At 36.7% G+C, this 13,380-nt stretch overlaps 1 long non-coding RNA gene across 1 annotated transcript in view; it reads right to left on the reverse strand.

Moving 5' to 3' along the window:
- The window catches only part of LOC143681080 (uncharacterized), a 109,817-nt gene that overhangs the window by 79,505 nt on the left and 16,932 nt on the right, over positions 1-13,380 (reverse strand). Inside the window, exon 2 of the long non-coding RNA XR_013174350.1 lies at positions 6,545-6,638. This is a non-coding gene — a long non-coding RNA (uncharacterized LOC143681080). The remainder of the gene's footprint in view (positions 1-6,544; positions 6,639-13,380) is intronic.

Here is a 13,380-nt window from a genome sequence, read left to right on the forward strand (position 1 = left end):
AAGTGGTTGTTAAACTGGATTAAGGGACGGCATGTCCCCACCCATTTGGGTGAGTCTTGATTGGTTTATTGGAGTCCTATAAAAGAGGAAATATTTTGGAGAATGAGAGCTTCAGAGAGAGCAGCACCATGAAGCAGAGTCCACAAGCCAGCGACCTTTTGGAGATGAAGAAGGAAAATGCCTCCCAGGGAGCTTCATGAAACAGAAAGCCAGGAGAGAAAGTAGCAGATGATGCCTTGCTTGCCATGTGCCCTTCCAGCTGAGACAGAAACTATGACTGTGTTCACCATGTGCCTTTCCAGATGAGAGAGAAATCCTGAACTATATCAGCCTTCTTGAATCAGCCTATCTTTCCCTGGATGCCTTAGATTGGACATTTCTATAGATTTGTTTTAATTGGGACATTTTCTCGGCCTTAGAACTGTAAACCAGCAACTCATTAAATTCCCCATTTTAAAAGCCATTCTGTTTTTGGTATATTGCATTCTGGCAGCTAGCAAACTAGAATGGAGATATATAGAAGCTAGAGATGGGTGAACGAACCATTAGCAAATAGCGAATGAAGTTGAACTCCGATATAAGGGAAAAGATAGGAGTGAAGGTGGTTGTCTAGTGGTTCTGGAAGTAATATTACCACATTGAAGATGAACAAGATTGAAAAGGGTTGTATAGACCTACATGTCCCACTGACTCATACTAGAAATATGAATGCATTCTTGTAAGAATTACTAAAAAGGTATGATCCTTGTATAAAGAGTGTTTAAGTCCAGAGTACAGGAGGAAAACTGCTATTGCATGCTATGAGCTATGTTCGAAAGGAAACCATCAGCACTAGCACAGCAACAGCAGATGTGAATAATGGGGTGGGGGACAGAGTTAAGAGGAGGATTAGATTTCCTCTTTGGTGAGGGTGTGTTTATTGGTTTTCTGTCTCTTGGGAACAATAAAATTGTCTAAAATTGAGAATGTTGATGGAATGTGGACTTTGGGCCCTCTTCATGACACCTGATGAATGCAGGTGGCTGAAGGATGTGCTGACGGAGAAGCAGATTGGCGAACCATGGTGTGTACTTATGAACGAAGGTTGTGCTGCTACAAAAAGGAATGATGTCATGAGGCATGCAATGATGTGAATGAGCATGTAGGACATTTGGTGAGACAAAATAAGCCAGAAACAAAAAAACTACAATGGTATGGTCACCTTTAGAAAATGCTTATAAGAAAACAGGGGCCTAGATCATAAGCTTTTAGAGCAGACACATTAAGTCCAGAGTGGTGATTATGATTTCTGGATTTTGAGAGGCTGTTCTATATATATGTCCTGATATTTGACAAGAATGAAGCCGAACAGGTTGGGGTTAAAGTAATTCAGAACACAATGGTAAGTAAGACAGTGTCTATATTTTTAGAAGTACACATACTCTTTGAGACCAATGGAAGAAAGGTTTATTTGATCTGGAACTGAAATTTTCTGTAGTGCATAATCTAATTCAACCTATCTGTATAACTCATTTGAACAACTAAAACATAGGAAGCACAGAATAAGAAAGAGGTCCTTTAATCCTGTATAGATTATTGTAATGCCTGGAATCATCCTAGAGTACATTAAGCAGCTAATCAAAAAATATTGGCAAAGTCCCCTGAGGGGAAGAAAGACTATGGAACTATTAAACCTTACCATCAGGGAATCCCCTGATACCGTGTCAAACTTTAGGGATACCCAAATCAATAGGCCATGCCCTTGATCGTGAGGTTTACTTTTGTGAAGCTTATGTAGGTAGCCAAGAAGCTTAGACTACCTATAGGCATGCCTAAAAGTTACTTCTGGAGGACCTCTGTTGTTCCTCAGATGTGGCCTCACTCTCTCTAAGCCCAACTCTGCAGGTGAAATCATTGCCCTCCCCTCTACGTGGGACATGACATCCAAGAGTGAAAGTTTCCTTGGGGATGTGGGAGATGACTCCCAAGATGAATCCAGACCTGACACTGTGGGATCAACAATTACATCCTGACCAAAAGGGGGGAAAGAAGTGTGATTAATAAGGTATCAATGGCAAAGAGTTTAAATAGAGTCAAGAGGCTACTCTGGTGGTTGCTCTTATGTAAGCTTTGTAGATCTTGCTACCTATCATCACCTGCCAACCCCCAACCAGGACCATTTCAGCCAATCCTAAAGAACACCTAGGGCAATATATGATTCCACAAGGGTTCCAGGCACTAGAGTAACTTGCCAGAAACCTACAACCTTCAGATGGGTCCTTGGTCCAGATAAGTCCTGAAACCTAGCCCAGCCTCTCTAGAACATCAGATAGTTCCATATCCCTACCCCATATTAGTGACAGACCATTCCAATATGAAAAATTTAGAATTGCCATAGCCCAAACAACCCTGAAGAGAGGTATGGAAAGATCAAAGGTGATGGTGGAATTATACATAGAAGGTAGGACTTAACAAGTGAATATGAATGCTGAATCATTAAATTGATATCTCTTTTAGTCTCCAGTATTTTAGAGCAGCTAGAAGTAAAAACTTAAAACGAAATTTTAACCCATGTCAAAGTCTGAAATATGTTCTACAACTAATTGTGGTGCTGTGTCTTGAAATTTATAACTTTTTTTGTATTTATTGTTCACAAAAAAAGAAGGAAAAAGAAGTCAATTGTGATAATAAAAAAGTATTTAAGCCCTCTAGCCTCCTATATTCTGGAGCAGCTAGAAGGAAAATTATGAGAGGATCATATGGTAGCCCAACAACAAACTTTGGGATCTGTCCTGTACCTACTTGTTGAAGACTGCTGTGAAAACTATTGCTTTTTCATTTCTTTGCTTTGTATATATGTTATACTATGCAATAAAAAAAGTCTAAAAAAATATCAAACTTGGTGAATGCATCCACACAACTAGGGCATCTTCTTTCAAGCATAACTTAAAACACAGTTGAAATCATTTCTACTTTTCACAATTCTTGATGAGCAGAAAAACAAAATATAAATAATTATGAAAGTTATCAATCTTTTATTATTTGATAAATGTGAATATATTGAAGCCATTCAACTAGGGACAGATACTCAGAGACTGAATGTGAATGTGCAGTTTGTAGATTATTCAAGGCCATTATCCCCTTCCTTTCTTCTTTCCCTCCCTTCTTCCTCCTCTTTCTCTCTTCCTCTCTTTCTCCTCCTCTCTCTCCCTGTCTCCTGCTCTCCCTCCTATTTAGTTGCTCAAATTGATCACATAATTTAAACATGTGAAGATAACACCAGGCAACTGTCAATATGAGGTTTTAGTAGCAGATGTGTATTTCCATTATTTAAACTTATTCTTTCCATTTATAATGAATGAATAATTATGAATTGGTGGTTATATTCAGAACTCAAGAAAAGTATATAATAGTGTAACAGAACTGATTTAGAAGACTTAAGTGTTTTTGTTAAAATATTTTTTGCATTTAATTCTGAAATTAAGAGAAAAAGAATACTGGTAATAAGGAAAGCTAACAAGGCAAAGTTCATAACGTGATAGGTTAGCTACATTAGTTTCTAATGAAGTAAAATAATAATAATAATATTTTTAGGTAACTAACTTGAGAAAAATAAACATAATTTATTATATAATATTCATATGTTTATTTTATAAAATTCTATTGTTATATAATTCTTTATAGACTATGTATGACCCAGTAATCCTACTCTTAGGCACTTACATGTATGAAATGTAAATACACGCTCATGCAAAGCTGCAGATGAATGTTTATACATAATCACCAAAAACTGAAAGAAAAAAAAATCTCCTAAATCAATCCAAGGAGATAAAAGAAAGTATGGCTAAAGAGATAAAGCATATTAAGAAGACCCTGGGTGAGCATAAGGAAGAATTTGAAATATAAAAAGAAACAGAACTTGTGGGAGTGAAAGGCAGAATAGAAGAAATCAAAAACACCCTAGAGGGTGGTGCAACAGTGGCTCAGTGGCAGAATTCTCACCTTTCAGGCTGAGGACTCAGGTTTCCTTCCCAGTGCCTGCCCATGCAAAAAAAGTAAAAATACCTTAGAGGCATACAGAAGCAGATTTGAACAGGCAGAAGAAAGAATCAGTGAACTAAGAGACAGGACAATTGAAATCTTACAGATAAAAGAGCAGATAGAAAAAAAAAAAGAAAAAAAAACTGAGCAAGGTCTCAGAGAATTGAATGATAGCATGAAGAATACAATCATACATGTTTGTTTGGACAGGAGTGTCCCAGAAGCAGAAGAGAAAGGAAAGAGGGCAGAAAGCATTTTTGAGGAAATAATAGCCAAAAAGTTCCCAAATCTTATCAAAGTTGCAAGATTCATACTTTTCAATTTTAAAATTTATTACAAAGCCACAGTAATCAAAACAGCATGGTACTGGCACAAGGACAAACATGTAGACCAATGGAATTGAACTGAGTTCAGAAATCAACCCTCACATTTGTCATCAGTTGACTTTTAACAGGGGGCAAAGACCACTCAATAGGGAAAAAAGTGTCTTGTCAACAAATGTTGCTGGGGAAACTCGTTACCCATTTTCAAAAAGAAAAAACAGGACCCCTTCCTTAAATCACTTTAAAAAATCAACTCAAAATGGATCAAAATCTAAATATAAGAGCCCGAGCTATCAAACTCCTAGAAGGTTACGTAGGGAAGCATCTCTAAGGCCTTGTATTAAGCAATGATTCCTTAGATTTTATAACCAAAACACAAACAACAAAAGAAAAGTAAATTTTTAGGTGAAGACCTCATTGAAATATAAAACTTCGTGCCTCAAAGGATTATATCAAGAAAGCAAAATAGTAACTTACATGAAGGGAGAAAATATTTGGAAATCAAATATACAGTATAGGTTTAATATTTAGAATATATAAAGAAATCCTTCATCTTAACAATAAAAAGACTAACAAGCCAATTTAAAACTGGGCAAAAGACTTGGATAGACATATCCCCAAAGAAGACATACAAGTGGGTGGAAAGTACATGAAAAGATGCTCATCATTAGCCATCAGGGAAATGCAAATCAAAACCACCAGATACCATTTCACACCCATTGGAATGGTTGCTATTAAAAATGGAAAACAACAAACATTGGAGAGGATGTGGAGAAATAAGAACACTCATTCATTGCTGGTGGCAATGTAAAATGGTGCAACCACTGAGGAAGACAGTTTGGTAGTTTCTCAGGAAACTAAGTAAAGAACTACAGTATCACCTGACAAGCCCACTACTAGGTACATACCCAGAAGAATTGAAAGCAGGGACTCAAACAGATCTTTGCACACTAGCATTCATTGTGGCATTTTTCACAAGTGCCAAAAGATGGAAGCAACCCAAATGTCCATCAACTAATGAATGAAGAAATAAAATGTAGTATATACATACAGTGGAACTACTCAGCCATAAGAAAAAATGAAATCCTATACATGCAACAACATAGAGGAACCTTGAAGATATCATATTGAGAGAAATAAGCCAGGCACAGAAACACAAATATTGTAAACAAATTATCTATAATATATGTTACCAAGGGATGGGGTGGAGATAGAAGTGGGAACTTAAGGACTAAAATGTACAGGACTCTTATTTGGAATGATGGAAATGTTTTAGTAATGAATGGTGGTGTTGGTAGCATAACATTGTGAATGTAATTAACAATGCTGAAATCTATGCTGAATATGATTGAAAGAGGAGATGGTAGATGGTACACATGTAACAATAATACTTTGTAAAAGTCCTTGGAACTACAGTATACAAAGAGTGAACCCTAAGTTTAACCATGGGTTATAGTTAAGAGTTCAGTTATAAATATGTGCTCTCATCAATAGTAACAAATGTTCTACACCAATGCAAAGTGTTAATAATAAGATGTTTTATAAGGGAATCCTGTATTTTATGCATGATTGCTCTGTAAACACATAATTTCCCTAATGACGAAGCTTTAAAAAAAAAAAAAAGGACAGCGGAGCCCACCTGAAGAATCTCCCAACGGTCAAAGATGGGGTAATCTGAGAAATGAAATAAATAATATGGTTGGATTATAACCCACAGAAAAAAGTCAAGATCCATGAGTCCATGCTGAGAAAAACCAGTAGTGAAATACATAAATAAATGGAGTATTGCATTTAATAAGTGCAGAAGGAATAAGGGAAACACAAAATCACCAGTGCAAGACTACAGTAATAATCATTGCAGGTAAAATATCCACTAATGGATGATGAATTAGTCAGCCCTAGTTTGAAAAGAAACAGAATATTTCCATAGACTGAAAGTACCTCTCCCAAAGTAGTTTCTAACTACAAAGAGAAAAATAGTAACTTTATAATAAAGGAAGTCAGCAGAGACCACCTTAATTGATAAAAGTTAAGGTCACCAGAAGTAAGGCATATCAATATCATATATCCCTTTTCTCTGACACGAGAAGGGTGCAACAGAAGTTTTGTGGTATTCTGGTCTCAAATGAATACCCTCAACTGAATCATGAAAAAATCATTAGAGAAACACAAATTGAGGGAGGTTCCACAAAATCACTCACCAGTACTCTTCAAAAGTGTCAGGGTCATGAAAGACAAGTAACGTATGATAACTGTTGCAGATTGAAAGACACAGCAATGGGTCCGGATTGAACTCTGAAACAGAAAAAAGACATCTGGGGAAAACTAGTAAGATTCATATCATCTCTGTAGTTGAATTAATCATATCATACTAGTGTTAATTTCCTGGCCGGCATAATTGTACTTTATTTACTTAAGCAAGTAATTTTAGAAGTTGGGTGAAGAGTTTAGCTGAACTTTTGTACTATTTTTGCAACTTTCCTGAAAGTCTAAAATTATTTCAAATAAAAGGTTAAAAATAAAAAAAGAAAAATACACAACCTCTGATTTTGAGAATATGTTTTTACTCCCTCAGTAGCACATTAAAATTGATATATGTGACGAGATGTCTATTATTTTTCTTTAATAGGATCATACTTCATAATGATGAAGAAAGAATGGGCAATTGCGTAATTCATATATGACACCCAGGTCAACCTCATAAATGACTAAGTTGAACTAAATGTCACTTAAATATTGAGCAACACTTACAGATCCATGGGGGATGTGGCAGCATAAAAATACCACCTGTCTCATTATAAGCACCTGGAGGATACATGAGCATTACCAATTCACCAGGGAAGAACTAGAGCAACAGCCACTGATATTAATAGTAGCATAGATACAGTTTAGGTTAAAAATATGCAAAGAGGATAGGCCATGGTGGCTCAGCAGGCAAGAATACTTGCCTGCCATGCCAGAGGACCTGGGTTCGTTTCCCGGTGCCTGCCCATGTTAAAAAAAAAATTAAAAAAAAAAATATGCAAAATACTTCATAACATGTGTATCTAAATGGATGTCAAAAAATGTAAAATATTGCCCTGTATCATGTTGAACATGAAGAGACTTCATTATAAATAGTTTATTTGAGATCCTTTCAGTACTTGGTTTTGCAATCTATATTTCACCGCTTTGTACGTTGATTGGCAATTGCTCCTAGAAATCCAGAATTTTGCTACCTTGAACTGCTCTTACAAACTATAACACATTGAAAAAGGAGCTCATATGTTTATAGTCACAATTCTAACATTTTCCATACCTCATACACTGTGAGGTAATAATTTAGGCCAATTTTTGTTCCCTATATCAATGTACTGAATTAGAGTTTTGCTAGGAAGGAAGGAAAACAAGTATAAAGCATTCAAGTCTTATTGACTTGAAATACAAGTCTTATGTACTTATAAGTAGTCACTCAGTAAAAACTGTAGAGGAGTTTGAGATTTCTGTTTCAATGACAAAAAGTTGAAATACCAAAAGCAACTAGAAATAACCACTGGATTGGCTCAAAGGGCAGCCAACATTTTTAGAAAAGAAAATATGACAGATTTAGTAACATAGTTAGCAAATATCCATATTTAAGAATATACTGATTGAGCCATATTTTTTTTATTCAAATACTTCATAAACATAGCTGATGATGGTATTTGTTGAAACAAACAAACAAAAAAAAGCTTAACAAGATCATGGTAGAATCATCTTGGAGGGCAATAAAGCATTCTCATGGTGATCTGTGTAAGGGTTTGTATGCTTTACACTCTGGCAAAATTAAAATGGAACAGCTCTTCCAAACTCTCTCTAGGTTCAGGTTTTTAAGGTTCAGGTTTTCAGGGTTTTGTCATAAACTAAGATTTGCAAGCAACATCTAGAAATGTCTTCAAATATAACATGGGAGGCACTGTGAACCTGTCCACTTTGTGAAGACTGGCACTAGCTGCTATGCCCGCCGCTTGGTGGGAGAAGCATATTTCCATATGGCCTTGGCAATCTCCGGTCACAATTCAGACAAAGACTGATCCTGGGAGTCCATTTGGAAGCAGCAGCATTCCCCTTCTGGCAGAGAGCAATAAGGAACCCAAAGTGGAGGCCAAAGGAGAAACTTAGTCTCATGAACTTGGCTTAGGACTGGGCTCCAGCTTAGATCTTGGATGCAGGAACACTGCAAATAAAATAGAAACATGGCATGTGGCTGGGGAGCTGGGAGGATGGAAGGGAGACTGGCAGTCATTTGCAAGGTGGAGAATAATAAAGGGTGCCAATAGTGAGCTACGGTTCAGCCTCTCTAGGGTACTAACCTACTGATAAGATTCAGTAGTTAGTCTTTTTTCTGTGCCAAAATTAATTTTTTATTCTATATAGTAATTAGCAAGAGGCATTATGGTGTAATAATAATAAAAAAACAACCCACAGCTTTGTAGGCAGAGGACTTGGGTTCAAATTCTAAGTCAGCTACTTACTAGCTATGGCAAAAATTTCTAGCTGTATACCCCAAAATCTGTCTTTCCTTTTTCCTGGAAATGCAACTAGGGCACATTTCCTAGCTCCCCTTACTGTCAGTAATAGGCATGCTACTGACTTCTAGCTAATAGAATGAGAATAGAGGTGATATTGATGTGACTTTGACAAAAAACAAAGAAACTGTAAAGACTGACTTGGGGGGAGATTGGATGTTTGCCACGTGGTCTGCAGAATGGCATGTGCGGAGACACGTGGAAAATTCTCACAGCTCTCCTGAACTCTATCATTGTTCTTATTCACAAGCAAACTGAGACTGAGCCATGGTGGCTCAGTGGCTCAGTGGCAGAGTGTTTGCCTGCCATGCCAGAGACCCTGGTTCAATTCCCAGTACCTGTCCATGCAAAAAAAAAAAAAAAAAAAAAAACCAAAACAAATTGAGTACATGCTGCTAGTTCCCTTTCCTGCTATTAATTTCTAAAAAAGAAAGAAATACACATATATATTTCTCTTTTTTTTTGAGAGAAATCCTGTAACACTCAGGAGAAAACAGGAAGAATTTTTACACATTTTTTATTCGCTGAAGGACCTCTTTTTTTGACTGATGGGAAAAAATTAGAGATGACCACAGTTCATTCACAGGAGATGATGACTGCTAAAGGAAGACCAGGTTCGGGAGATTTCCTCAAAATTAATTGGGTACTTCAATAGCAATAGCCAGGCAGGTCAACTCTTCAGCATCTTACCCTTTCTTGGGAAAAGGAGAGAGCCACAGAGGTGTCTTCCCAAGTAGGAACCAAGAGTGCTGTAGATGATTCAGAGAGGCAGGACCGTGTTTTAAGTGTCTGGCAGCATTCACTAAAATCAGATCACATGGTCCGATGCTTAAAGATTCCACTGAGGCCACAGCAGTTAAAAGTCAATGGCTCTTTGTTTCCCTTCACAGTTGAATAAATTCTGTTACCTGTGACAATGTGGATGAAACTTTAAGACATCATGTTGAGTAAAATAAGTCACACCCAAAAAGACAGAGACTGTATGATCTCACTGATAGGAAATAATTAGGATGAGCAAATTCAGAGTCAGAAACTAGAATACAGGTTGCCAGGGGCTGGCGTGGGGGTAGGGAATGCAGTAGGGATTTAGAGCAGAAAAGTTTCGGTAATGTATAATTGTGATGATAATGCAACATTTTGAATGTAATTAACACCAGTAAATTATATATCTAAACGCCATTAAAAGGGGAAATACGTAGTATATAAGTTACTAGAAGAAAAACTAAAAATCAAACACTCATAGAACTGTACATCACAAACAGTGAACCTTAAGGCAAGCTATGGACATAGTTAATAATATAAATACAACAATATTCTCTCATCAACAGTAACAAAGTTACCAGACTAATGAAAAATGTTAAAATGGGGGCAGGTATATGGCAACTTTGTATTTTCTGCATGATCTTTTTGTAGACATTTAACTTCTCTAATGAAAATAAATAGACAATAAAGTATCTTTTTTTAAAAAAAAAGTCAGTGACACAACAGTAAAAGCAAAAACAAAAACAAAAAGCTTAAAAACTTACCATGAACCAATCAGTCATACATATTTTAGCTGAACTATGAAAAAAATTTTATATGATTCATAATATTAATTGTCATTAAAAGAGAAAATCACCATTTAATACAGAAAAATCATTTAGTAAATCCATCATTCAGTCACATCAATACTCAAAGCAAACTAGAAAAATAAAATTGAAGTCCTTAAGCTGATAAAGTGCATCTATAAATACCCAAGTAAACATCACACAATGTTTGATGAAAATTAAAAATGAGGCAAAAAATTTTCCTTTGCTATAATTTCTAATTTAAAACATTGTAATGGAGTTCTCTGCCAAAGCAATAAGCATGATAACAAATTAAAAGTATTTTAAATATCTCTAAATACTTAGAAATTAACAGAAAATAGACTTATGGAGAAAACCATAAAATTAGCCAAATGACATAAATGATAATCTGAATAAATGGAGAAATTTATAATATTTATGGAAGGGCAATCACATGCAACAATAATTTAATCCTCCAGAAATTAATCAAAATTCAAACTCCAACAGAATTTTTTAAGATAATTAACAGATTGATTAAAAAATGCGCAAAGATAAAATAAAGAAAAGCAACAAAAAACACCACAAAAATGCACACAGGATGATCAGGATGGCAGAGAGAGTTGCTTCAGGGCTCTATCCCAGTATGGAAGATTTAAACAATTAGCAGAAACATCTTTCTGAACGTTCCAGAAATCAGTTAAAAGATTGCAAGTAATGGGGGAGCACTGATTCAAGAAAAAGGCCACTTATGAAAAGTAGACTCTCGTGGCACTGTGGCTGGCCCCGCCCCATCCATCACTGGCTGGGACAGAGCAGGCCCTGAGGCCCAGTGTGGATCTCTACTCCTGGTTCTGGAGGGAGCAGAGTAACCCTTGGGCATATACTTGAAACATCTATGTCTGGACCAATCGGTCTGGTGGCCTGAGGGACTTCTTATTCCAGAACTTGCCCTGTATGTAGAGAGCAGTTCATGGAGCTCTCCGACAGAATGCTGAGGGAGGGCAGTCAAGTCATGATGGCTGGGGTGAGGGATTGTTGACCGTAGGGCATACTAGCAGGGCCTAGAATTGTGAGGAAACTGTTTCCCAGGGAAAAGGGGACATTCCTATCTGTAGACAGGAAATTCCTAGGGCCAAATGTGCATCTGAGACAAGAGACTTGTGCAGAAAGGATCAGGAATGCATATACACGTTGGTCTGAAGGTATTCTCCACACTCGTATGGATAAGCTCTGAGGGTGAGCACTCACACAAACTATAAAAGCGTTTTTTGTTTGTTTGTTTTTTGTTATCTCCTGATATTAAAGGAAAGCTTGGTCATAATACTAGTTAGATACAAGCTTAAGGAACACCTTAGAGTCTAAATTCCAGCAATAATACACTAAAATATTAAAATATCTAGGTTTCAGCAAAAGATTACAAGCCATACAAAGAAATGGGTAGTGATGGCTCAGGCAAAGGAGCCATCAAAGAGAAGAACTAGACCTGGGACATCCCAAAGACTTTTTTAAAATGGTCCTAAATATGTTCAAATACTAAGGGAGAGCATAGACAATAAACTAAAGGAAATCAGGAAAATGCAATAGCTGGGCACAAAGAGAGTACTAATGGAGAAATGGAAATGATAAAAGAAACCAAATAGAGCTGAAGTCCATAGTAAAAGAATAAAAATTCCCATAGAAGGGTTCAATTGCAGATTGGATCTTGCAGAAGAACTTAAACTTGAAGATAAGACAATTGAAACAATCTGCTCTGAGGAGCAGAAAGAAGAAAGAATGAAGAAAAGTGAATGGAGCCTGAGGAAGCTGTAGGGGACTATCAAGGATACCAATATATATATTTTTAGGAGTCCCAGAGGAGAAGAGAGAAAGGGACAAAGAGAATATTCAAAGAAATAATGGCAGCTGAAAATTTCCCAAATTTAATGAAAGACATGAATATATGCTCAAAATGTCCAATGGACTCCAAATAGACCCGCACTATGCCATGATATAATCAAAGATAAAAAGAGAATTGTGAAAGCTGCAAGAGAAAAGCAACATGTCACAAACAAGGGAGCCTCAGTAGATTATGTGTTCCAGTGAGAACTGGAAACCTGGGAGACAAGTAGGGAATGGGTAAACATATTTTAAAATGCTGAAAGGGAAAAAATGCCAGCCAAGAATTCTGTATCGGCAAAACTCTTTCAGAAATGAGGGAGGAATTAAGACATCCCCTGCTAAAGAAAATCTGAGCGACTTCATCACCTCCTGACTTCATCACTTCCAGGACTTCACCTCTTGACTGGCCCTACAAGAAATGCTAAAGAGAGTTCTACAGGTTGAAAGGAAAGGGCACTATACAACTGATGGAGCCACATGAAGAAATAAGTATCTCTGGTAAAGATAACGACCTAGGTAAACGTAAATGCCAGCACTATTGTGTTTTTTATTTGTAACTCACTTTTAACTTCTTATAGGATCCAAATATCCTACATTATAAACATGCAATTTATGGTAGGAAGGAAGGGTTTAGGAACATAGTTTATGTACCTTATTGACATTTTCAAGTTGGTATCAAAGCAAACAGAATTGTTATAGATTTAGGATGTTAAATTTAAGACCCATGGTAATCACACACACACACAAAAAATGAATCAAAGAATATGCAAACTCAAAGAGTCAGAAAATAGAATAGAAGTTACCAGGGGTGAGAACAGGGCCAAAGGGGAGTTACACAAAATGAGTGAAGGCTTCCTGTTTGAGATGAAGGTAAGTTATAGTAATGGATGGTAGTGAGGGTACTGCAACACTGCAACAGTGATTAATCCAGTGAATGACATGCCTGAGATGGGTTGGAACGGGAAGATCTATGTTGCATATATGTTTCCACGATTTGAAAAGGATACTGGATGGGTTCAAAGAATGCAGGAGAAAAAGCTCAAAAGAACTTTAGTGGGGGATAAG

The sequence above is a fragment of the Tamandua tetradactyla genome, chromosome 4 (genome assembly GCF_023851605.1).
Source record: "Tamandua tetradactyla isolate mTamTet1 chromosome 4, mTamTet1.pri, whole genome shotgun sequence".
NCBI classification, from domain to species: domain Eukaryota; kingdom Metazoa; phylum Chordata; class Mammalia; order Pilosa; family Myrmecophagidae; genus Tamandua; species Tamandua tetradactyla.